Below are 17,317 nucleotides of genomic sequence, written 5' to 3' on the forward strand. Positions count from 1 at the left end.
GAGGCAGGAGGTGACTGTGGCTCACCGTGGTGACAAGGACACCGGGAGCAGAAGTTCTGAGAGGTACTCGTTGGCGTGAACCCTCCCGGAGTCTGCCATTAGCCCCAATGCTTTTCCTACATTTCGAATTACTGCTTGTATCTTTCACCCAGTGTTTTTGCTCAGCTCTTGCCACTCTACACTTTCCACAGCTTGTTAGTTTAAACATGTATTTGTTTTCTCCAGGGTTTGCCCAGTGTCAGGGTCTGAGAGTTTCCAGGCTGTATATGAAATTAGCTCTCCCTAAAGACTCTCGGAGATTATGTTGGTTACTATCCCAATTCCCACTATCTTTGTAGTAATGTTCCCCTTAGAGTCCCTGGTGTCTTCTCCAGCTAGCTGTCCTTATCTGCAGCACCTTAATCTATCTGCCTGTTCAAATAACCATTTGAAACTGGAAAGGGAATGGTTACAATCCCTTTTTTCACCTGGAGGCTCCTTAGCAGATGCTTAACTTTACCCACCCTACTTCTTCTCAGCCACTTTCAAGTCAAGCATGTAGACAAAAATAAAAAGTAAATACACTGAAAAGTTCTTTTACATACGTCTTCCATAACATTGGGTATTTACTTGCCTTACACCTATAGAATCAAAAGGGACCCCTCCAATGGTTCATTCTAGCAAAGGAAAAATTTCTCTTCACCAGACACCCTGCCATGTGATTTCCTACCTGTGGCCTCCCTTGAATCCGTTCCTGTTCAGCTAGCCCCCAGTTTATGCCTAGGGATCACCTTTTGTTGAGCCAACCTGGGTTAGAAATAACAGGAAGAAAGAGGGCTTTTCACAGGACTTGATTGGAATTCTCTTTACATCACCAAGTAGGGAAAAGGTGGCGCTGTGTGAAGCAGCCGCAGACCATGCGGTGGAGGTAGGGGATGTCAAGGCTGGAAGGCGTCGCGGCCATCTGCATTGTGAATGTGCTGGTACGAGTGCCTGGCACCACGCCAGGGGCTGGGGTGGAAGGACAAAGATTGACAGATCCTCCGGGAAGGGACCGAGCCCGGAGCTGGGCAAAAGGGGAGCCATCGCGTTAAAGCTTCTTGAAGGACTGACAGCACTAGTGACAAGTCACAGCGTGTCTCAGTACAAGATACATACGTATCTTCACCGCATACTCTAGTTCCGCATGGAGACTGACCCTTTGCCATTTTGTCTTCTGTCTCTGGGGATTTCGGTTCAGTCCCTCCGTCCCTGGGGCCTCTATGGAGGCGGAACTACTGTGTCAGGGGTCGTGGTTTTCAGGGAAAAGTCGTGGTCGGAGTGACAAGAGGGCGGGCAGTAGGCGGGACTTCCGGCCCACGGTTCCGTCAGCTGCCTTTCCCGGGCGTCTCCCCGCAACCCCCTCAACTTCCCTTGCCCGTGACGCGGCGGCGCCCAGGAGAAATTCGACGGGACAGGGACCGGGGGAGCGTGAGCTGCAGGTGAGGACTCGGTGTGTGCCTATACTTGCGGCTCTATTTGAGAGGAGAAACTGTGGCGCTGGGACCGCGGGGAGACTGACTGAAAGAAGAGTGGGTCAGTGACAGCGAGGGGAGTGTGAGGCTGGGGCTGCAAGGCTGCTGTGACCCAGGGGCGCTGACAACGAGGGGACTGTGACTGAGACGCAGCTGCTCGCGAGGGGTCTACGACCCGCAGCAGTGAATGTTGAGGGACTCTGACCTCGGAGAACACGAGGCAGAGGCTGCGAGGGGACTATGACCGAGGAAGTATGAAGCAGTGACAGCAGGGAACTGTGACCAAGGACCAACGACTCGGAGGAGACCGATCTATGGATAGTAACTGTGAGGGGGACTCTGACCTAAGGGAACATGAAGCGGCGGCTGCAGGGGGATTCCGACCAACGAGCAGTAACTTTGAGGGGCTGAGTTGGAGAAGAGTGTGGGATCAGTGACTGGACAGGGTACTGTAGCATGGTGTTTGGGTATGGGGTGTGGTGACTGGGTGGAGAAGGTCTTAGTGGGAAACGTCTTAGTGGGAAACACTGGTTTGGGACTTATGAGACAGACCCGAGTTTAATTTTACGAACAACCTCCTTGTGGCTGGGAGGCTCACCTCACCACTGAGCTACAGTTTCTTCCTCCGTGAATGGGAAGTTTGTGCTAGATTAATGTTTCCTAAATTGTGGCTTCCATCCTGTGATTGAGTTGTGAAGTCTATTTAGTGGATGGAACCTGAAATTAAAAAAAAAAAGAATAGACTAGAAATTTTCAGTGTGTTCACAGAGTAAGAGTATTATTTCATGAAACGTGTTTCAGTTATGTGTGTGTGAGATTATGATATAAAATGGATTTCATGTGTCTTAAAATGTAGTAAAAAAAAGTGGGAAAAACATTGGACCAGATTACTTCTGAGTTTTCTTTCTGGTCTAAAATGCGACGATTCTACGACTGTTTGGAAGTACAAAGATGCAATTGGGAAGACGGGATCCGGGGCTGGGGCACAGGCTCTATCAGATTGACTTAACTTGAGAAGGCTTCCCAAATAGAATTGAAGTGACCAGTTATGACTGGGGACTGAAACTCAAGTTCTCAGTTGGGAGAACCAACAGGTATATATTGAAATAGGGACAGTGATATTTATAAAGGCAGTGAGGATATAGGGGTTTGTGATAGGAAAAACTGCTAGGAATAGACATGGAGGAAGGGGGAAGCTTTGAGGAGGGTAGGAACCAAGCTTAGAAAGGGAACTGAAGATAGAGACAGAAAAGTTTCTGCCAAGAAATAAAGTGGGAGTAGGGAAATATAACCTTCAGGGTCCTTTTCAATCTTGATATTTAGTGATTCTGCAAGTACAGAGAATTGCTAGTAAAAAGAAACTAGTTGAGAATGGAATTTGGTGCAGGAATCAGTGGTGAACAGATAGATGATTATCTTGGAGAAGACAGGATGATCTGGGAAGGTCAACAGTGGTGACTAGAATGCCACAGCAGAGAAGCTTTACTGTTTTTAGCTATCCAGTTCAATGATTTGTGCACTGGAGGCCAAGACTGGCTGTGGATAATTCAAATGATGTTTTAGCTCTGGTTTTATTTCCTACCAATTCCCTTTCATGAGGGCTGTTAGTGATGCAGATGAAATGAACTAAAGTGAATTTCACTACTTCCTCCTCTTTTACAGCCCTTTGTAGAAGGTGCTACTTACTGTGTCACCCAGTGTTTTAAAAAATATATCTAATAGAAGAAGCTTGAGGCAATTTCAACTTACCAGACACTGTGTTTATCTGATAACCTAATAGTCACCCCACCCTCTACACACACATACATTTTGTGATAGGGGAAGAGAGTTCAGAAAGATTCTTGAATGGGACTGAGTTGGGAATGGTGAGGGATAGCCTTTGTTTAGCTAAAAAATGGCTTTTTCTAGAACATGAGATGCTTACTTGGCTTACATTCAACATAACTAAAAGGAACTACTCAAGAATTTGTTCCTAGAACAGAATATAATGCTTAAAGGTAACTCACCACAGAAGGGAAGACATTTAGACTTGGGGACTGCAGCACTGCCTCTGGGGTCATTTGTGTCTGCTGAATGAAATGATTCTTTCTGACTTACCCAGCTTTGCAAATTCCCTTTGAAAACCAGTATAATGGCCTGATTGATAAAGAATGAACTTTTATTCCTTCCTCAGCCTATGATTTCTTCTCCCACAAACAGGTGAGGTTTTATTTTTCTTGGGGAATCTCCTCTTTGGATATGTGATCCGTTAAGGAGAATGATCTAGTCAGATAGATCCTTGGATTCAGAAGTCCCTGGTTACTTTATCTGATGTTAACACTGACTTACTCTGTATCTATGGGAAGAATTATTGCTTTCTCTTGCTTTAGATTTTCTATGGCAGAGATAACTGTTCTTCTGGTTAAATGGCCCTTTAAGAATCTGGAATATATGCATACTCAACAAATTTAGTGTACAATCTCATGGAGTTTGTAAACCACCTGACCTCATTCATGATTTTCCTGTGGAAGCTGAATAACCTCTTCATGTTATAAACTCTCATGAGGATTAATTTATTAAATATTCATAGAAAAAGCAAGCATAATAATTTGCTATTATTTTTAATGATGGCTAAGGACAGAATATCTAGTTATAATTGTAATTTTCTTATGCTTTTCTTTCCAAGTATTTGCGTAACTCTCATCTGAAACCAGATCTTCTGGCTTTTCTACTAATAGAGGTAATTCTTCCTACTGAGTCAAATAGAAATAGGTCTGTCTTACACTAACGTTTGTGTTACCCTAAAATAGATTGGAAAGAATAAATTTTTCTAAAAGTCATGATTTTAGGGGAATTTTTTCTGTTAGAGAAACCCTGAAATCAGAGTACTTCCCAATCATCACTGAACTGTGAGAGTTCCTTTTTACTCAAGATTGTGGCTGCTTCTACATCTTTTACCTACGTTATCACTACATAAGTCACATTAGAAAACAATAGGCAGAAATAGAGACACAGACATAGAGAACAAACGTATGGACTTCCACCAAGGGAGGAAAGTGGGGGGGCTGGGATGAATTGGGAGATTGGGATTGACATATATATACACTAATATGTATAAAATAGATAACTAATGAGAACCTGCTGTATAGCACAGAGAACTCCACTTGGCTGTACAGTAGAAACTAACACAACATTGTAAAACAACTATACCCCAATTAAAAACAAAAAAAGAAAGAAAAAAGAAAACAATAGGAAGGAGAGTGTAAGAGCAGGGCTCAGCCCTCCTGCTTATATGCCCAGAGGGTAACTTCTAGCACTTTCTCTTTCCTAAACTTAAACCTTTCTGTTTCTAGTCCTAAAGTTCCCTTTTCACAATATTCCTGTCAAATGGGTACCTGGACACGTGTATGAAGTATGATTTGTCAATTGTTTATGAATGATTTGTGGCAAAATTTAAATTCTAACTCCCTTCCTCTATAATTCAGTCAGTAAATTTAGGGAATATACGTTTTTTTTGTGTGTGTGTGTGTGTGTGCTAGGCGGGCCTCTCACTGTTGTGGCCTCTCCCGTTGCGGGGCACAGGCTCCGGACGTGCAGGCTCAGCGGCCATGGCTCACGGGCCCAGCCGCTCCGCGGCACGTGGGATCTTCCCGGACCGGGGCACGAACCTGTGTCCCCTGCATCGGCAGGCGGATTCTCAATCACTGCGCCACCAGGGAAGCCGCACGTTTTTACATACATTATTTTGCAGTATATGCCAGGGCACCATTCCAGAAGAAAAAAAAAAAGAGTGAGTCTCTAGTATATATTTGGCATTGTGTTAGGTTCATTTACATACATTATCATTAATATAAATAATTGTATTGCCTGTATTTTACTGTTTGCAAACCAGATTAGTAGATATATAGCAGGGTTGTGTTTTGGTTTTTTGTTTGTTTGTTGTCTTTTTTCAGTCTTTTTTCTCCCTTTCTTTTGGTAACTCTCGTGTTGAAAGTTATGTTAGTTTGAAGTTTTCTATGTTTGGACTAGAATGATTGCCAGGGGAACCCATGGATCTGCTAGGCTGTTATATATCACATTCACAACTATTTGCAAACCAGTTTGAAGTGAGGGCTGCTAAAAATAATGACTTATAGTCTTTGCGTTATATTAGAGAACAGAATGAGTGTATGGCACTTAACAGAAAACGGTAGTTTTTTTATCTACATAGAATTACCTCAGATGTGATTACATTTGTTTGTTTATTTTTTGGCCCCTAGGTCTTAATCTTTTTTGTGCCGTGGACCCCTTTGTCAGTATGGTGAAACCTTGTTGACTCCTTTTTTGGAATAATGTTTTTATTGCAAAAAAATACATAGAATTATAAAGGAAACAAATTATGTTGAAATATAGTTATCAAAATATTTTTTAAATGTGTGATATAGCACATGTAGTTTTTATTAACATAGTAAATAAAGTTTACTGTCTATCAGTGAGTCTTATAGCTATAATTTTTAAATGATCGTGTGTTTAAACAGTTCAAGATATTTGTAACAAGTGTGATATTATATGAAAAAATCTATGATTTCTATTGGTGACAAAGTCTATTCTACTAAGTGTGCTATTACTATTGTGGCTTACGTTCATAATTGAAGGAATGGTTAATTTGCCAGAGGCTAGTGAAAATAAAGATATAATTTTTCTGGTCCAAATCCGAGACTTCCTGAATCTGTCGTAGACCCTGCCTTAGAGATATGAGTTCCATAACCCACTCTAGGAAGAGCAAAATCTAAACACAGGGTTTACTCACTGATTCTTCTAGTAGAATAGTGGCAGAGCAAAATCATTCAACTGTAAGAACTATTACAAGTGTCCCTTGTGGTTTTTAGGATAATCTCTTTCCTGAAATATCCTACTGTGTGGTCAGGCCCAAGAAGAAACTTTATTTTGGTCCAGGACTAACCCAGGATCTGGCACAGAGTAAGTGCCCACTCAGTGTTTGTTAAATAACGGTTTCTCTGGAGAAATTAGAGGGAAGAGATCAAGTTCAGAGCTAAGATCTTAGATGTGGCAATTTACAGGTCCCAATATTGAGGAATAATATTGAGCTCTGATTTAAAACTAATCATCCGTGCAGATCATGTTGTGAAATCACTTTTATATTTAGAACTTCCCAAATCAGGCATTCTTTTGACTTATTCTATACAGTGTGGTGATATATACAGGTTAGTGACATAAACTGTAGAAATCCCATATCAGAAAGTTATGGTACAGTTTCTTGAAATAATTCTGTTCCTGGCACTGTCCTCCACTTTAGAACTGTTTGCATAATCTAGGTAGAATTCACTACCAAATTATTGATAAAATGGATCCTGTTTTCATCTAGAATAGAGTTGGCAAACTTTTTAGGTAAAGGGCCAGATAGTAAATATTCAGCTTTGCAGGTTCTACAGTCTCTGTTGCAACTACTCAACTCTGCAGTTGTAGCACAAAAGTGTCCATAGACCACTTTTCATTCATTCATCAGTGAATGAGCGTGGCTGTGTTCCAGTAAAACCTTAGTTACAAAAACAGGCAGTGGGCCATTTTTGGCTTGTGAGCTGCTCTAGGAGTTCTGCTGGTTCTTGAATCCAGTCCCTCCTCCCCACTATGGGTTAGACATATCCTCCCTCAAGCTTCAAAGGTCTTTACACAAGGGGTGATGTGACTGCACTATTATCTGTGGGAAGGCCTGAATGTACAGCAGATGACATGATTAATGCCAACAGTATTTGATTCACTTTAACCTAGGAGTTCACAGAGCTTGCCTCTTAGAGCACTACTTTATTAAGCTCCACAAAGGTAGAAGCAGATAAAGATCCGAAGTACAAAGTATGCTTGCTCACTCAGCTTTGGAACTGGACATTGGTATGCCAGTAGAAAGTTACTGAGCATAGGGTTTTACTGAGGAAGAGATAATTGTAGGCCCAGAGACAGGGGAAGCAGGAATAGAATGCAAAGGAAAAATTCATGTTTCCTCTTTTTACAGATAGTTCCCTGTAGTAATCAGTCAAATTTGAGTTAGGTTTAAGAGTATACATGATTGCAACTTCTATTTAGGTTGTTGCCTAGCTTAGGAAGCAGAGTCCGCCTCCTCTTTCACCCTGGGGTGCTTACTAAATCTACCAACAATAAGGAAGTAGAATAGAGGGGATTGGGTGGGAGTTTCTAAAACTGTACTTGTTGGACACTTTCATCTCTAAAACACAAGCATTTGCATACCAGCGCCCAGATTTTGTCTCCTTCAAGATATTCACGTTGGAAAGACACTTGATTAGATTTATCCTCAGTATCTCCTCCCTGCCACTCCCTCCCTGCTGACACACATTTCTACTTCTGTGTACTTCCTTAATAGCAAAGTTAATCCATCCAAGCAGGCATCTATTCGAACATTAAAGAACAAGGCAAGCAGTGTATACTGGGAGGTTAGTCAGCAGAAATGGAGCCAGATTTTGTGAACCTGGGTAAAAATCACAGGAACAGATACCACATTCTGTATCTTGAAAGCAATTTGGAGACACTAAGGCACTTAAACGGCAGGGTTTTGGTAGTGATGGTGGTGGTGTGGGTATTTATGTCCATATTTAGAATCTGTGCTTGAATGGGGAATTTGAGTGACTAAGATAAGGTGACTTATCTCGGGACTGAATATGTAGCAGTGTTGGAAAGATCAGGCCTTACAAATGCTGCATTCTGGCTGCCAGCTCCCTTTTTCTCTTTTGTTATAGCTTCTTTTGACATAGAAACTTTTGGGGAGGATAAACTGCTAAGGAAATATGAAGTTTTGGCCCACCCTAATGGGCTCATAAGTGAGGCTGTGTATTCTATCTCCAACTGCTTTCATTTTGACTCATCCCAGCTTAATTAGTGTGGGTGCTATGGCTGGAAGCCAGGCTCCACCTGCAAATCATTGGGCAATCTCCTGCTCCCCATCCCTATTTTGATCTTGTACTCTACTGGTTCTGAGGAGGTGTCATCTTTTCCCAACCCTATTACCCACTGGACAAACACGTATTAAGGCAGCCTGTGTGTGTGTGTGTGTGTGTGTGTGTGTGTGTGTATGTGTTCGCTCTGGAATGTAGATATTTAAAGTCTCCTCGTTTTCCAGGGTCATCACTCACTTTTACTTGAATAGTATTGGTTGATTGCAAAGGGGCAGTTAATCATAAATGGAGAGTTGGGAAGTATTGTTCCTCATAGTTGGAGGTATTCAGTGGTTACTGGGCAATTGTGAGTATGTAAAGATGGTGTGATTTTAGGTCAAGCTAAGTCTCGGTATAATGAACTAAAAAGCCAACATATATTTGCTACCCTCAGTATGCCCTCATCTTCCCACATACCTTTTCTCAGTAGCAAATTTGATGTGTCCTAGCAGACATCTATTGGAACTTTAGGGAAGCTGGGGGTAATTTTTTTTATCAGTTTAGGCACTAATTATTAAATTTTTATATATACTTTCATAGTGTATAAGTTAGTAGATATGAGGAACATGGGGATGGTCTAAGAGAGCCAGTGAAAAATGAAAAACTTGAGAGACCTATAAAGTCAAAGTTTAAAAATTAGTAATAGTTCTAGAGGAAAGGTGTGAGGGTTAATCTCTTTATAATTTCTGAATTCTTTTAGGGTCACTATTATGCAATGACTGTGATCTTGGTGTTTTCCATCTCCTAAGAAAGTGGAGAAGATATAGAAGTGTTTTGCATTATAAAACAAAAAGTATTAGATGTGTTTGTTCTAAATCCAGAGGATCTTAAGACTTCAGTTTAAGTCTGATGTGTAATGTTCAGTTTAAAGTATAGTATAAGGGACTTACCTGGTGGCACAGTGGTTAAGAATCCGCCTGCCAATGCAGGGAATGCGGATTCGAGCCCTGGTCTGGGAAGACCCCACATGCCGCGGAGCAGCTGAGCCTGAGCGCTGCAACTACTGAGCCTGCATGCCACAGCTGCTGAAGCCCGCACACCTAGAGCCTGTGCTTTGCAACAAAGAGAAGCCACTGCAAAGAGAAGCCCGTGCACCGCAACAAAGAGAAAGCCCACGCGCAGCAACAGACCCAACACAGCCAAAAAAATTTTAATTAATTAATTAATTAAAAAAATAAAGTATAGTGTAAAATACAATATATGACACAAAAGTCATCTTGGAAAATAGAAGAACTGTAAGCAGATAAGAAAAAAGTACTTTTGACAGGATGAGAGCTTTGTTTTGCCATCTTTGATACACTTATAAATTGACAAGTACTTGACCTCTTTCCATCAAAACAAAATACTAATGTGAGTAGTGCTTTTCAAAATTTCAAAGGAGTTTTTCCCCTTATTACATTTATTCAAATAGTTATTGAGCACCTACTTTGTGCTAGGGCTCATTGCCAAGTATTGAATGCATTAATTATGATTTTGTGGTTCTAAGTGATAAAAAACCAAGCTTAATTGAGCTTAAGCAAAAAGGGGAATGTATTGGTTGACACAATTAGGCAGTTCAGGATCTGGCTTCTCTCCATCATCAGCATTGCTTTCTCTGTGTGACTATTTTGAGAAAGACTCTGTTCTTGGATATAGGATGACCACTAGATTGTTATAGGATGGTTCCTAGAGTCAGGTCTCCAGGCTTGAATTCACAGAGAAAGAAATGATAATCTTTGTCCAAGAATTCCTGTCTGGTGAGTCCTGAGATTCACTCTGATTGGACTATCTTAGGTCACCAATCACTGCCCTTCCCACCTCTCTCCTCCCCCAGTCTGTGGCCTGAGAGAGTGATGTGCTAATTGGTTCAGGTTAGGCACGTGGCATCTAATGGTATGGCTAAGGGTGAAGATCACACAGACCGAATGATACTGAGTCTCCGAATGAAAATGGGCTCTTTTCAGAGCAGGAGAATTGAACGGTGGAAAAACAGCAACATCAGGGAGTTTGTTTTCTAATCTCTCATTTGCACTCACCATAACTTAGAGTTAAGGTACTAGGTGGAGCTAGATTTTTTTTTTTTTTTGGCCAGGCTGAGAGACCTGTGGGATCTTAGTTCCCCGACCAGGGATCGAACCCATGCCCCCTGCAGTGGAAGCGCGAGTCCTAACCACTGGACTGCCAGGGAATTCCCTGGGAGGAGCTAGAATGAAGTCTCAGTTTATATGATATGATTCCTGGTCTAGTGCACCCTCTACTCTTCTACTCTGGCCCAAACCAAAATAAGCCCCTGGAATTCCTAAGTAGTCTGTCAGCGATATGCTCAGTGAGAAGGTGCCCAGTCTTTGTGAAAGATGAAATTAAATTCCTGCTTGGCACAGTGTAGTGCATGGCCAGAGTGCAGTAAGTGGTTTTGTTTAAATTCATGTATGACCATTTTATATACTAGGCAACATATAATAAGTAAATAAATACTAGGCAGTGTTGTTGTTATGTACACAGATCCTAGAGCCAGAATGCCTTGGTTCAAATCCTGGTTTTGCCTTGTCCTAGGTGTGTGACCTCAGTCAAGTCGTTTAACCCAGCTGTGCCTCAATTTCCTCATCTGCAAAATAGAGCAAATAATATTATCTACCGCATAAGATTGTTGTGAGAATTTTTATTTAATATATGCAAAAGGTTTATAACTTTCTGGCACAAAGGAAGTACTCTGTAAGTGTTAGCTATAATTTTTATCATCACTATTATCATAATCTTTGGGACTGTGATAGAGAAATGTGGATTATGTGATAGTACAATGAAACGGGTTTACATCTGATTGAATACCTTAATCATTAAGAATTCTAAATATATTTTTCTCTCCTGTTTTCTTTCTTTTTTTTTTTTTTTTGTGGTACGTGGGCCTCTCACTGTTGTGGCCTCTCCCGCTGCGGAGCACAGGCTCCGCGGCCGTGGCTCACGGGCCCAGCCGCTCCGCGGCATGTGGGATCCTCCCGGACCGGGGCACGAACCCGCGTCCCCTGCATCGGCAGGCGGACTCCCAACCACTGCGCCACCAGGGAAGCCCTCTCCTGTTTTCTAAAGATAAACTCTCCTGTGTTTTATATTGTACTAACCTAGAGTATTAAGAGTGGATCTCAATGAGGAGGAAGGGGTCTAGTGGTATGTCATATTGGTGTATGGTGACATATATCTATCCTGATCAATACTTTCAGCACTAACATGCATGGAGACGTAAAAACCATGCTTTTCAAGTGTATAGGTTACATGAAATTGTGAATGCTAATGTGATAGATGGCAGTCATGATTTGAAATTATTTTAAGATTAGAACAAACAAAAAGATCAACCATGATGGACTTTAACAGGATTATGACTAATAAAATGAATGAAGGTATTTCTACACAACCTCTCCTTGAATGTCCTGGTATGCCAAAATGAAATGCCCCCTTTTCAGATAACTCTCGTTCCTAAAAATGTTTTTATTATGTTTAGTTAAAGTTTGTGTCTCTGTATCTTCCAACTAGTGATTCATTTTCTATTATCTGGACTTTCACAGAATAAGTGTCTGCCCTATCCAATATAACAGGCATTCAGATATTTAGAGGTAGTTATTAGGTACCTTCTTGTATAGTACAGTGTCACATTTTATTGTATACCACAGTTGTTAGGGGTGTGTAGTCTGCAGCCAGGCTGACTGAATTTGATTCCTAGCTTCACCACTTACTAGCTGTGTGATCTTATTTTCTGTGCCTCAGTTTCAATAGTGATAAAAATAATACATCTATGTCAAAGTGTTGTGAATGTTGAGAGTTTTTTAAAAATTTATGAAATTTATTTATTTTTGGCTTCATTGGGTCTTCGTTGCCATGCACGGGCTTTCTCTAGTTGTGGTGAGCGGGGGCTACTCTTCGTTGCGGTGCGCGGGCTTCTCATTGCAGCGGCTTCTCTTGTTGCGGAACACAGGTTCTAGGCGCATGGGCTTCAGTAGTTGTGGCACGCGGGCTCAGTAGTTGTGGATTCCGGGCTCTAGAGCGCAGGCTCAGTAGTTATGGCGCACGGGCTTAGTTGCTCCGTGGCATGTGGGATCTTCCCGGACCAGGGCTCAAACCCGTGTTCCCTGCATTGGCAGGCAGATTCTTAACCACTGTGCCACCAGGGAAGGGAAACCCCAAGACTTTCAATATTTTTAAAGTTTTTAGACATACAGGTGTTATATAAATGCTGACAGTAGTAGTAGTAGTAGTAGTAATAGTGGTGTTTCTTCATCATAGCTTAACATCAGGCTCTAGAATAATTCTTGCTACAATAGTAATTTTTATTTTTTGGATTAGTGTCTGTTGGGCAAGGATGTTCAATTGTTAAATTACTTTATTTTTTTTAAGATTTGTTTATTATTTATCTATCTTATTTTTGGCCGCGTCGGGTCTTAGTTGCGGCATGCGGGATATTCGTTGAGGCAGGCGGGATCTTTTGCTGCGGTGCACCGGCTTCACTCTAGTTGTGGCGTGCAGGTTTTCGCTTCTCCGGTTGTGGTGCGCAGGCTCCAGAGCGAGTGGGCCCTGTACTTTGCAGCACACAGGCTCTCTAGTTGAGGCACGGGAGCTCGTTGTGACGTGCTGGCTTAGTTGCTCCGCGGCATGTGGGATCTTAGTTCCCTGAACAGGGATCAAACCCACGTCCGCTGCATTGGAAGGCGGATTATTCACCCCTGAACCAGCAGGGAAGTTCCACAGCAGTGATTCTTAAATGGGGTAAGGATAAGATGGGGAGATGGAGCATACTTCATGTTTTATCATACTTTTACATTAAAAGTACATTTTTTATAGTAGTAATCATGGGTGAAAACTTGACAAAATCTTTTTGGTTATAGGGGATACGCAGAAGATAGACTTTAAGGCAGATGATGGCAACTACTACTACTATGAAATAATAATAGTAGCTAATGTTTACAAGCACATACTGTGTGCCAGACGCTGAGCTAAGGCTTTACATGGATTATTCCATTTAAGCCACATTTGTTAGATGATGAAACTAAGACTTGGAAAGATAAAGGAATTTGTCCAAATTTTCATGGCTAGTTAGTGGTAGAAATGGGATTCATATTTAGGTAATATGATTTAGGGGCTGACCTCTGTTTAATCTCTACAGTATGCTAATGGAGTGAGGTTAAAGATTTTTACTTTTCTCAAAATGGAGCATGGATAAAAAATATTGAGAAACACTGCCTTAGACATTTGGTTAGAGGTATTTATATAAGACAGAAGGAGAGATTTTGTTGAAGAATGTATGCACTTAACTGAAATTCAGGTAAAATATGTTAGTATTACTATTATTTACCAAAGGGCTTTGCAATGTGTCAGTACTAATACTAATAATAATGGTTGCCTTGATTCTTTGTTCATGAATTTTACATTAGCTTTAAATAGCTAGTCAGATAACCTCCTTTCTCCTCCCTTGAGTCCTCATTGTGATATTTTATATTTTTTTGTATGATTTTTTTAATCTAGTGGAATAGATCCAGTGTCACAATATCTAGTGACTCCAGATATCAATTTGACTTTAAAATATCTTTAAAACCACAAGGGCAGTATTTAGCGCCTTTGCTTCTTTCTAGTATGATGATATCTACCATGTGTTTGGCTGGTTAAGTTGTATTATGCAAGATGGTTCAGTACTTCAAGAATTAAACAGTTAAAAAGCAAAGCAGAATTTATGTTATGTATATTTTACCACAATGTAAACAAAACAGAAAAGCAAAGCAAAGTCAGAGTAGGGAGGGAGAGATGGATTATAAAGTGGTATGAGGAAACTTGGGAGTGAGGGATATGTTTATTAATTTTGATGATTTCACAGGTATATAATGTTAACACTCATTAAATTATATACTTTTAATATATGGTTTATTGTATGTCAATTATAGTTCATTCAGTAGAGCTGTAAAAATATTATAGCACACATAATCCTCCCCCCCACCCCAACACACACACAGAGCAAAGACTTCTGAGAAGTTCCTATAAACATGTCTTTGGATGTGTTAAGTATTTTTCTATTAAACTTTAAGGAATTTTAACTTGAAGTCATGGAAGGTAACTGGTGAGAATATGACATGACATTTATTCCCTTGATTTATTTTGGCATCCTTAAAACTCTATTTTGTATCATGAATGAAAAGTACAGGTGACTTAAGCACCACCTATTTGTAATGTCAGAAGAGAGATGAGCAGAGAATTAAAGAATTCTTTATTGCTTACGTTGAAAGCTTATCAGGAAATCCTAGCAAAACTTTTCCAGTAGGAAAGATCTGTACAGCTGACAAATCAGGCAGCTTTGGAATCAGGCCAATAGCCATGTCAGTTCTATTTGATTGGTGCTGGGACCTTGTTTACCTTTAAGTGACTGTGACCTTTTATTCCACTGTTCAGTTAGACTGGTCTGACTTAAGTTTGCAGAAACTTAAGGAACCCATGCCATGGAAAGAATGTTCCTGATTGAGGGAAGCAGCAGTAATGATGAGACAGCTTCTTTAAAAAAATCTGTGAATTTCTGGGAGACAGTATCCTGGCTTTCTCATTTACTAGCTGTGTGATCTCTGGATAGGTTGCTTAACCTCCCTGATCCTTAGTTTTCTCACTTGTAAATTGGGACTAAAAATACCTGCTTCTCAGGTTATATGGGTTAAATGAGAATAATGTATATAAAGTACCTAGCACAGTGCCTGGCACTGGTAATATTGGAAAAAAAATAGTCATTATTATGAATTTGCTGTTATTATCTTTCTTTCAACACATTTAGATTCCTAAAACATACTTCTTGGAATATATGTATCATGTACACTGATTCAAAGAGTTAGGAAGGAGAGGAAATCGGTTTCTAGAGACCCCAAAAGACAACCTTAGATGAGGGCCTATCTGTGTAGATAATGGTTATTGAACATTTTTAAAAGTAACTTTTTACTTAAAAAAAAAATAAAGCCTTTAGAAAGTTGCAAGAATATTAAAATGAACTCCTTTATGCCTGACTCACCTTCATACATTCATACATTGATAACATTTTGCGATATTTGTTTTACCTTTTTATATGTAATATACACATTTTTCTTCTTTTTTTTTTTTGCTGAGGTTAAGTTGCAGAGATCATAACCCTTTATCCCTAGATACTTCAGCATAAAAAAACAATGACAGTCTTTTATATAACAGTATAATGATCAACTTCAGGAAGTTTATTTTAACATTGATATATATTATTATCTGATACAGAATCCATATTTTAATTTTACTGATTGTCCTAATAACTATCCTTTATAACAATTTCTCCCCCAATCTAGAATTATGCATTACATTTAGTTGTCATTTCTTTGGTCTCTTTTAACCTGGAACAGTCCCTCAGCCTTTCATTGTTTTTCAAGACTGACATTTTTTTGAAGAATACAGCCTTGTTGTTTTCTAGAATGTCCTTTAGTTGAGGTTTGTCTGATTGTTCCTTACAAATCCATACAGGTTATGCATTTTTGGCAGATGATGTGTCATCAGTGCCTCACATCAGGAGGCATTATTGGTGATGTTAATTAGCTTTAATTACTTAGCTGAGAGATTTTTTTCACTTTTTTTTTACATTATTAATAGTGTACATTTTAAAATTTTATTTATTTTTTTTTATACAGCAGGTTCTTATTAGTTATCCATTTTATACATATCGGTATATATATGTCAATCCCAATCTCCCAATTCAGATTTTGTTCACTTTAAAGGTAACTCTTTTTACTTTGTAATTAATAAGTCATTGATGGGGAGATATTTACTTTGAAACTGTTCCTAAACAAACTTTCCCCCAATGGTTTTGCAATCCTAAGGAGCATTTTTTATCATAAACATGTGGTTTCCTCACCTTGATTGAAGGCTTCTTGAGAAAATAACTTTTACTTTAAAAATGATAATACCTGTGTACAATAAATACTCAATATTATTGACTGCCTGACCTTGAGCTACCTGACACCAGATTGCTGATTATATTTCTCATAATGGATTTTGTCTGCCTACTCTGAGAATTTAACAGATATTTGCAGCAAAGTCCTGTTGTATGCAAATTAGAAATGGTCATTAACTGAACTGATTAAGCATTCTTAGCAGGCCTCTCAGACCAGTGAGATGGGAGTAGTAAATCTGACCTCTGGATATTTCAAAAGAATAATTAATAACAATAATGAAGAAAATCTCTGATCATCATCACTGGAAAAACTTGTTAAATATATAGTACCCTCCTTTCATTTTATTTTAATTTGTGATGAAAAGACATTTTAATTTTAATTGAATATGTGATGAAAGGAAGTTTCTGGGTGGTGTTCATCTTTCACTTTAGATTCTGACATTTTTTCATACCAGCCTAATACTTAGCCATGACTCATGGGGTGTTTCTTTCTGTGTCTAAGAATTAGGTTAGGTTTCTTATAGATCTTATCACATTGCCACTTGGAATTTAACCAGAGGAAAGAAAGAAAGGCACAATTGCGATTGTTTAGATAAACATCTATTCTGGAGGGCTTATTAGAGGCAGTGAGGCAGAGTAGAAAGTCCTCATTCTGTCTAGTATTTTGTTTTGTTTTCTGCTTCTGCTCTAAGGATCTTTTTTCCACCTTTCACTGTACCACATCTTGGGCAGAGATGGCAGTTGATCGTTGAAGTTCCTCTATCTCCAATTTCTGGCTGATATCTAAAATTTCATCATTATCAAGAAATTAATTTATTTGTACAAATTATGTTACCTAAGAAAAATGCAGATATCCTTGTAGGGGATTGGAGGTGTAGCACAAGCCAACATCTAAACATGAAACATCAAATATTCAGAACTTTTCTGTAATAGTTAGTTGCTAGACACTTTCTGCTAAATGAGACAATAAGTTTTTCCTTGGAGGAAGGAGAAGCCTGGGT

The 17,317-nt window shown here is 39.7% G+C and overlaps 1 protein-coding gene across 2 annotated transcripts in view; it reads left to right on the forward strand.

Moving 5' to 3' along the window:
* The first annotated feature begins 1,316 nt into the window (after window positions 1-1,316).
* PCYT1A (phosphate cytidylyltransferase 1A, choline) overlaps window positions 1,317-17,317 on the forward strand; it is a 44,143-nt gene continuing 28,142 nt past the window's right edge. The window contains exons 1-3 of one of the 2 annotated variants that reach the window (XM_067034324.1): window positions 1,370-1,460; window positions 3,667-3,692; window positions 4,159-4,212. The gene's annotated coding sequence lies outside the window, so the exon portion shown is untranslated. Of the gene's footprint in view, window positions 1,461-3,666; window positions 3,693-4,158; window positions 4,213-17,317 lie in introns of both variants that reach the window. The other variant, XM_059065237.2, reaches the window with a different exon arrangement.

This window comes from Kogia breviceps, chromosome 5 (assembly GCF_026419965.1).
Source record: "Kogia breviceps isolate mKogBre1 chromosome 5, mKogBre1 haplotype 1, whole genome shotgun sequence".
NCBI classification, from domain to species: domain Eukaryota; kingdom Metazoa; phylum Chordata; class Mammalia; order Artiodactyla; family Physeteridae; genus Kogia; species Kogia breviceps.